The sequence below is a fragment of the Notamacropus eugenii genome, chromosome 1 (assembly GCF_028372415.1).
Source record: "Notamacropus eugenii isolate mMacEug1 chromosome 1, mMacEug1.pri_v2, whole genome shotgun sequence".
Classification (NCBI taxonomy): domain Eukaryota; kingdom Metazoa; phylum Chordata; class Mammalia; order Diprotodontia; family Macropodidae; genus Notamacropus; species Notamacropus eugenii.
The window spans coordinates 13722782-13731644 of NC_092872.1; positions in this window are offsets into that span (position 1 = coordinate 13722782).

The following is an 8863-nucleotide window of genomic DNA, read 5'->3' on the forward strand; positions in this document are numbered from 1 at the left end:
TCTTATCCCAGTTTCCCAAACCAATATCCCACTAGGCCCCAAAGCCTCTCAGACTGTCAGGGCTCCATTCACAGGCTAGGATGGCAAAACCCTCACCTTCTCTATTATTTACCCATCACCACTTCTCTGAATTAGATACTCTTCCTATTCCACATTTAAAAATAGACACACAGTCAACAGAACTCCCAAAGTTTCCCACATACTCCCTCACTGTCATCTCTAGTGAGAGTCACCTCAAATACCAGTGAATGGGATAGTGAAGACTTCTCAGGGATCTAAGTCTAAAGTAGATCTGAACCCAACCCTAAGTTTCAATTTCTTGGGAATCAAGTGACATAGGGGAACTTGAAATTGTGAAACAACCTGAAACCATCCTTTGCCCCTTGTTTACCATTTTCTTATTTCTTGTATCTGGTGCAAATTTCTGAAAATAAGTTATTTACTCAAGCTCTGGACCAAAAGGGTCAAGGGATGTGTGTTTCTGGGTTTGGGCTATGTAACCATGCTTCTGCTTCTGTACTGTACCTCCCTTCTCTAGACTGCCTAGTGAAGGTGACCCCTGCTTCTCTCGGGAACCTCATGAAGTACTTTCTCCTTGGGCCTTGAGATGCCTCTGAGTAGAGAGTTTGAGAAGGGTTCTCACCATCCCACACACCAGGAAGCCTCAAAATCTACTGCTTTTTCTTCAGCAACATCAAGGGAATGAATGACTATGAGTGCATGGCCAGTTGTAGCCCGACAAAAGAGTCTAGGCAGAGCCATCACTTGGATAGCGTGGTGGGGCTTTGTTCAGGGAATGGACTTCTGGAGGCATGATTAATCTCTGAGGCAGTCCTCCAGCTTGTACCTCTCTCCCTCATCTGGGCCCAGGCTACCACCAACCTTCCCCAGGCTCTTACTGTTCTAGATCTCTTCTCCCTGGACTTCTACTCCCAAAACACCCCTGTCTACAAGTCGTCCCCGTCCCCATCCCATTGCCACATCCTCTTAGGGATTGGAGGTCTGGGCACCATCATCAATTCTTTCCGAACATGGGCCACAACTGCATCAGGCATAGACTATCTTTTAATCTCAGCTCTACCCATCTCCAACTAAATTTGTCTTGGGCTTAAGATTCCTATTCTTGATTCAGATCCTGTCCCAGCATCTGAGGCATAGTGACTTTGGTTTTAAACTAGGCAGTCCCCACATTGCATCACACACATTCAAAGTAACTTGGAGATATTCTTTCTTTCTGGATTTTTCACACACTGACTTATCTATGTGATTGTCTTATCATAAGGGAGTATCTCTTACTCTTGCTTCAAATTCCATGAATTTGTCTTCTTTTCCAGTAGAACAGTACTTTGCACATTATAGATGCTTCCTAAGTGTTTTTAATTGAATAACTACTTATCAAACACATTGCGGAGGATAAGTCTGAATTAAATGAAAGACTGAACTCTGTGGCCTCTAAAATCCCTTCCAGTGCTGACATTCCATAGATTGTCATGCCCTCTAGCCCACAAGCAGCCTTTTTGGGCCATTGGAGCCAACACTGTTCTCTCTTTCTTCCTCACTGCCATTGCCTTACTTCTCTTTATAGTCAGTATGACAGTTTTTTGTAGCATTTTAGTTTACTAATCCCTTTACATGCATCATCTCATTTAAGGTAGGTAGCACAGACACTATTATTGATTATACACATGAGGCACCTGAGACTCAGAATCAGCAGGGGACTTCCCCAAAGTCAAACATCTAGTAAGTACCAGATCCAAGACCTCAGCTCTCATCTTCTGACTCCAAGGCCAACACTCATTGCATTATGCTCACCTTCCTTTGGTGCTGTCCACATGCCTGTGACCAGAGATGAATATTTCCAACAGAACTCTTAGGTGTGATGCCTGAAACTTCTTTGGGAAGCTTCTAAGCCTTAGGTTGACCCCTGAAGCGGTCAGAATTAGGCTCTCAGTGAACCCACGTGAAAATATTTTTTTCCTCCCAAAATGCAGGTTTCTTCTACCTGCAGGAACTACTTCTCTGTCTGAAAGAAAATGATCTGTTAGCCTGAAACAGTGTTAGAGCCAAGGCTCAGGAGGAGCCTGAAAGATGTCAAAGGGAAGAAGGGAGAGAAAGGGCAGAGAAGCTGAGAGGGGACATCCTGGCCCCCAAAACGACAGAGAGAGAATCTGACATCCTTCCAACCTTCTTTTCCCATCCTCCTCTTCTCATTTTCTATTCTCTAGACAAATTGGACTATTTTTTGCTCTCTCACTCTACCCTGAGCTGTCCCCCTACATGTGTTTGCATAAGCTGTGCTGTCTATCTGCAAGAGAACTTCTCCCCATCACCCATTGACATCTATTGACATCCTTGCTCTTCTATAAGTTCCGATGATCATGTTTTCATGAAATCTTCTCTGATCCCTCCACGTAGAACTGATCTCTCCCTCCTCAAATCTTAGTACACTCTCATTGTGTATTCTCTTTGTTTAAAAAATGTAGTTTATGTAACTCTCTGATCAAAGATTATCTGTATAAGACTTTCCTCATTGGTGGAGATTGATTACTTAATAATCTGAGTTTGTGAGATGAGTGGAGCTGGTAACACCTTGAGAGAAGAGAGACCTTGGTTTTCTGACTTCCATTATCTAGAGAGAAAAAAAATAAAACATCGTTCTCTGTTTTCTCCTACAAAAGGGACCTTTAGGATCAGAGAAAGACCAATCTTCACTCCTGAAGTGATTCTTATGCAAATGGACAGAACCTTTTATGTTTTTGTCCATAAAGGCAACTCTATTTGGTTTGTAAAAATGCCAATGTATTCATCCTTTGAAGAAGTCTAACTATATCAGCATCTATGGAGTTCTCTGGGAGTGCAAAGATCGGTGGTATGAAGACTTGCTCAGGGCTACTCATCCATTTTTTTTCCCATCTCATATCAAACTCTCTTGTGGTTCCCCAAATCTGCAGCAGGGCAGAGATAATACCTTACCCAAACAATCTTGGTACACTGACTAAATCAGATTTAGGGTGATCTTTAGGCCTCATATCCATTGGGAAGTCAGGGAGATTTCTACCTCAGGTATGTGAAGATGTTCCCCCTTAGAATGCATTAAGGAAACCAACTTTTTCCAAAGGCCATGAAGGGGGCTGATGTAGCTACTGTGAAACTCACACAGCTTGGTCAGAGATCAGATACCAACTTGTTCCATTCCTCCTCCAGCCATTACCACTCATCTTGACTTTCGTCTTGCCATTGGACTAATGTAAGGAGTAATCTAAGAAGAATGAAGGTATCAGGAAATCCCATTCAAAATAACTACCAAATGCATAAGAGTTGCAGGTGGTCAACCTATCACTAAACTCAGTACTTGGACAGATATACCTATAAAGCACTCTTTGAATAAATAAAATCCAACTTCAGTAGCTGGAGGAAGATTCAGTGCTCATGCCTGGGTCATGTCAAAATTACAAAAATGGCAAGACTATCAAAGGTCATTTATAGTTTTTATGCTATATTAATCAGATGATGAGAGGGATGGTATAGAGAACTCACCATCACTCTGACCAGCCCATTCCATTTGGGGAGAGCCCTATTCCTTAGCAAGTCTTTCCTTATTATCAAGCCTAAATTTGCCTCTTTCTACTTTCCCCCATGCCTGGATGGCTCTGCCTCCTTCCTTCTGATTCCTGATCTATCTGGATCCCTCCAAGCCCCCTTTGAAATGCCATCTTTTCCAGGAAGGCTTCCCTACCATGTCTTAAGGCACCAGAAAGTGCTTTCCTTCTGTTATTAGTTCCCCTTCATCATGTATATAGGTCATCTTGTCTGTATTTGTTTACTCTGTGTGTCCTTCATTAGATTGTGAGCTCCCTGAGTCAGGTCCTGTTTTTTGCCTCCTTTTGTAACCCCAGTGCTTAGCATAGTGTCTGGCACATAATAGGCACTTAGGAAATGTGAACTGACCTACAAGGCAGTAGAGAAAGACTCAGGGTGAACAATGCTGCCCACATCCAGAGAAAGATCTGCTGGACTCTTTATGCAGATTAAAGCTTCCTGGTTTTCTTTATTTATTTTCATGATTTCTCTTCTTTTCCAAAGTAGAATTATTTTGACAAACTATTTCTCATTTCACAACATGTCTGATATGCAAAAAGTGTCACAGAATTCCACATATATAAAGCATATCAAATTGTTTGAGGAGGGGAGAGGGAAGCGAAGGAAGGAGGACGTTGGGAACTCAAAATTTTACCAAAAAGGAAAATTAAACATTTTCTTTGCATGTAATTGGAAACATATTATTAAGAAAGAAAGGGTATTTCTTGGTTGATGTCTGTAATATTTAATTTTAAAGATTTCCAATAGGCACTGTGTGACTTGTCCAGGGTCACACAGCCAGTCTGTGTGAGAGGCAGGACTCGTACCCAGGTCTTCCTGCTCCTGCGCCAACTTGACAGCATTTCCTGTTTTTCTCATAATCCCTACATTGAGTTACAATCCTTTTCATTCTGGGGCAGCTGGGTGGTGCACTGGATGGAGAGCCAAGCTTGGAGTCTGGAGTACCTTATTTTAAGTTAGACCTCAGACACTTACTAACTGTGAGACCCTGGCCAAGTCACTTAACCTTGTTTGTCTCAGTTTCCTCCTCTGTAAAATGAGCTGGAGAAGGTAATAGCAAACTACTTCAGTATCTTTGCCACAAACACCCCAGATGGGATCATGCAGAGTCGAACATTTAAGAAATGACTAAACGGCCTCAGGACTGCATTCCAGCCAAACTGAACTCCTCACCCAGTTCCCCAAACTGAATTCTATCTTCCATGTTACTCAAATGACACAGGCCATCCCACATGCCTGGAGTGCACTGCCTTTTCAGGTCTTCCTCTCAGAATTCTGATCTTCCCTTAAAGCTCAACTCAGCTGCAACTTCTCCTGTGAGCCTTTCCCTGATCCCCTGTTAATGCCCCCACTGTCTCCACAGATCTACTCACTTTTCTTGTTGGGAATATCTGACTGGATACATTCTTGTTGTAACAGGATATGATAACAGGATAGCCCTGGCCTTACTGTGAGGGCAAGATCTTTTTGCTGGGAGAAGAGAACATGGCCCTGAATACAGATATGTAATGGACATGGTCGTATAAGCAACCACTATTTATGGTCTTTCAGTCAGTAATCAGCTCTACACACATAGGGGCACCTGCTAACACAGGTTTTTTGATCTGCTTCTCTAAAATGAAATGGAAATTTTTTTTATTTATTCATTTATTTTTAGTTTTCAACATTCATTTCCACAAGATTTGGAGTTCCAAATTTTCTCCCCATCTCTCCCCTCCTCCACCCCACAACATCATGCATTCTGATTACCCTTTCCCCCAATCTGCCCTTCCTTCTGTCATACCCCTCCCTTCCCTTATTCCCAACTTCTTTTTTCTTTCTATATCCCATTACCTCCATTGCTTATTTCTCAGTTGCATGCAAAAACAATCCTCAGAATTCATTTCTTAAACTTTGAGTTCCAACTGCTTTGTCTTCTTCCCCTCCCCATCCATCCCCACTGAGAAGACAAGCGCTTCAGTATAGACTGTGTATGTGCAGCTTTGCTAAAGACTTCCATAACAGTCATGTTGTGAAGGGCTAACTATGTTTCCCTCCATCCTATCCTGCCCCTTTTTTATTCTATTCTCTCCTTAGACCTTGTCCCTCCCCTAAAGTGTCTACTTCTAGTTACTCCCTCCTCTCATTTTCCTTCCCTTCTATCATTCCCCCACCCCACTAATCCCCTTCTCCCCTACTTTCCTATAGTACAGTTAGACAGATTTTCATACTAAACAGTGAGTGTGTTACTTCCACCCTAAGCCAGATGTGATGACTGTAAGGTTCACTTTTTCCCTCTCAACTTCTCCCTTTTCCCCTCCATTGAAAAAGCTTTTTCTTGCCTCTTTTATGAAAGATAGTTTGCCCCATTTCATTTCTCCCTTGGACAGGCAAGTTTTGAGGGGGTAACAATCTCTTTAATCAAAGACAGGTATCATTTAATTAGTTTAGAGGAAAAACTAAGCTCCCTGAACTTTGGAGAAAATACACAGAAATAAAGGATCAACAGACCGATCTGACCGAAATCTCTGTCTGACCGTAATCAATACACATACCACAGATCAGCAGACAGGTCCAACTGTCTGACCACAGTTACCAGAAAGGGAAGCAACAACATTTGGGTTTTCCAAGCTGGGGGAGGAGGGGACTCCTTAGCTGCTTCCCAGAGTCCTCCTCTGGCCGAACAAACACTTCCAGTCAGCAAGCCCCAAAGTAAAGCCTCAGCTTTCAAGTATTTATACACTTTGGGGGGAGCTAGGTGGTGCAGTGGATAGAGCACCAGTGCAAGAGTCAGGAGACCCTGACTTCAAATCTCACCTCAGACACTTGATACTCACTAGCTTTGTGGCCTTGGGCAAGTCACTTAACCCCAACTGCCTCACCCTGGGTCATCTCCAGTCATCCTGATGAATATCTGGTCACTGGATTCAGATGGCTGTGGAGGAGAAGTGAGGCTGGTGACCTGCACAGCCCTCCCTCACTCAAAACAAAGTCAAGTGCAAGTCATATCATGATTTCTCTGATGGCTTGGTCTGCTTCAGAAAGGCAGGAGGAACACACACTTTTCAGAGCCAGAGGGCATGACCCTCTGACCCAGTGCCTCAACAGAAAAAACCAAAGGTACTTGGGAACCTCCTACAAAACAACTCCCCTCATCAAGCTTCCCTCAAGGGGCAGGCCCATCAGTGGGTGGGGAAGACCTTCTTTAATCACATTCAAATAGAGGCATTATACTTCTGGATTATACTAAAACTGAAACAGCAAAAGATCCTTCCTTGCTTGGCCTCACAGGACTCTAGCTTAGGGGATAAACAGCATCCCCCCACCTGCCTTGTCAGTTGGATTAAATTGACAGGACTCCAATCACATACATTCCCTCACTCCTCTTCTGCCCTCCTGGAACACAGTTTTCATGAGTTTCCAAATGAAATGTTGATATATTTTATTTTTTACCTCACCTATATTTCACAATGCATTCCATTTCCCTCCTTCCGAAGAGTCAACATTTAGAAAACAAAAATAATATAAGGGGCAAAACTTCAACAAAACTAACCCACTTATTGAAAAAAACCTGATGGTATATGGAACATGTCATAGCCACTGTCCTTCATCTCTGCAAAGTGAGCGGTGAGGAGGGGAAATGGTGCCTATAATTTTTTCAGTTGTTTTCAGCTGCATTCCATCCCTGAATAGAAGGCTTTATTCCTATAGTTTCAGCTGTTGTCCTGAAATCCAGGTTCCATGCTCAAACAGCATCTTCTGAATAAGCTGAATTGAAGGGAATTCAGTTGAGTCATGTGAGGTTGCTAACACAGGTCTGATTCTCTCCATTGTACAGAGGAGAAAACAGACTGATGAAACTTCAGTGACTTTTCCCACTTGGCAAGTTTGAAGTATCAGGATGGGTGAAGGAAAGTGTGGAGCCAAGCTGCTCTTTAGTTCAGAGTGTAGATAGAAGGAACACTCATATATACACACACATTATCTCAATCTCCTCAGACAGTGATTGCCAAGACTTGAGCTTAGACCTTCTGTCTCTCTAAGTCACTAGTCAAAGGGATAGTTATTTTTGCATTTATTAAGTGTTTAGTATGTTATTTTTAGTAACTTATTATTAAGTTGAATTGCTAGTTTGGGATGATTTTGCTTTAGGGCTCACGCTTTTTTAAAATATATATATATTTAATTCATTAATTTTTCAGTTCTTAACATTCACTTGCACAAAAATTTGAAACCAAAATTTTCTCCCCATCTCACCCCACCATCCACTACAGGACAGCATGCAGCCCATCCACCCCTTCCTCTAGTCTGTCCTCCCTTCTATTACCCACCTTGCTTCCATCCCCCTTCCCCTCTATTTTCCAGTAGGACAAAATAGATTTCTATAGTTCATTGCCTGTATAGCTTAATTTCCAGTTGCATGCTAAAACAATTTTTAACTTTCATTCTTAATGCTTTGAGGTCCATATTCTCTCCCTATCTCACCACCCACCCTCGTTGAAAAAACAAGCAATTCAGTATAGGTCATCCATGTGTAACAATGCAAAGCACTTCCATAACAGTTATGTTGTAAAAGACTAACCACATTTCCCTCTGTCTTATCCTGCCCTTCATTCATTCCATTCTCTCCCTTGACCTGTCCTCCCACAATAGTGCTTGCTTCTGATTATCCCTTTCCCCAATTTCTTCTACTATCTTCTGTCTCCAATCCCTCTTGCTTTCGTGCAGGGTAAAATAGATTTCCATATCCAATTGAGTGTATGTTATTTCCTCCTTCAGTCAAGTCCCATGAGAGTAAGGCTCACTTATTTCCTTTCATTTCTCCCCTTCCCCTCCATAGTAGAAACTCTTCCCTCTTGTATGTGAGATGATTTGCTAATTCTACCTCTTCCTTTATCTCATTCCTAGTATATTGCATTCATCATTAAATTTTATTTTTTTAGGTATTCTCCCTTCATATTCAGCTCATTTTGTGCCCTCTGTCTTTGTGTATGTATACACATATATATAATTTATACTATATATACACCTACACATATATACATATATACAAATGCACACACATATATACACATATACACATATATATACAAACCCACACATACATAATACACACATAAGTACTTATCAATATACACCTATACACACACACTTACACAAATACATATACATATATATATATGCCCTCTCAGTACTGTAATACTGTAAAAAGTCTCATGAGCTTCAAATAACATCTTACCACGTAACAATTTAACCAGTTCAACTTCAATAAGTTCCTTAAATC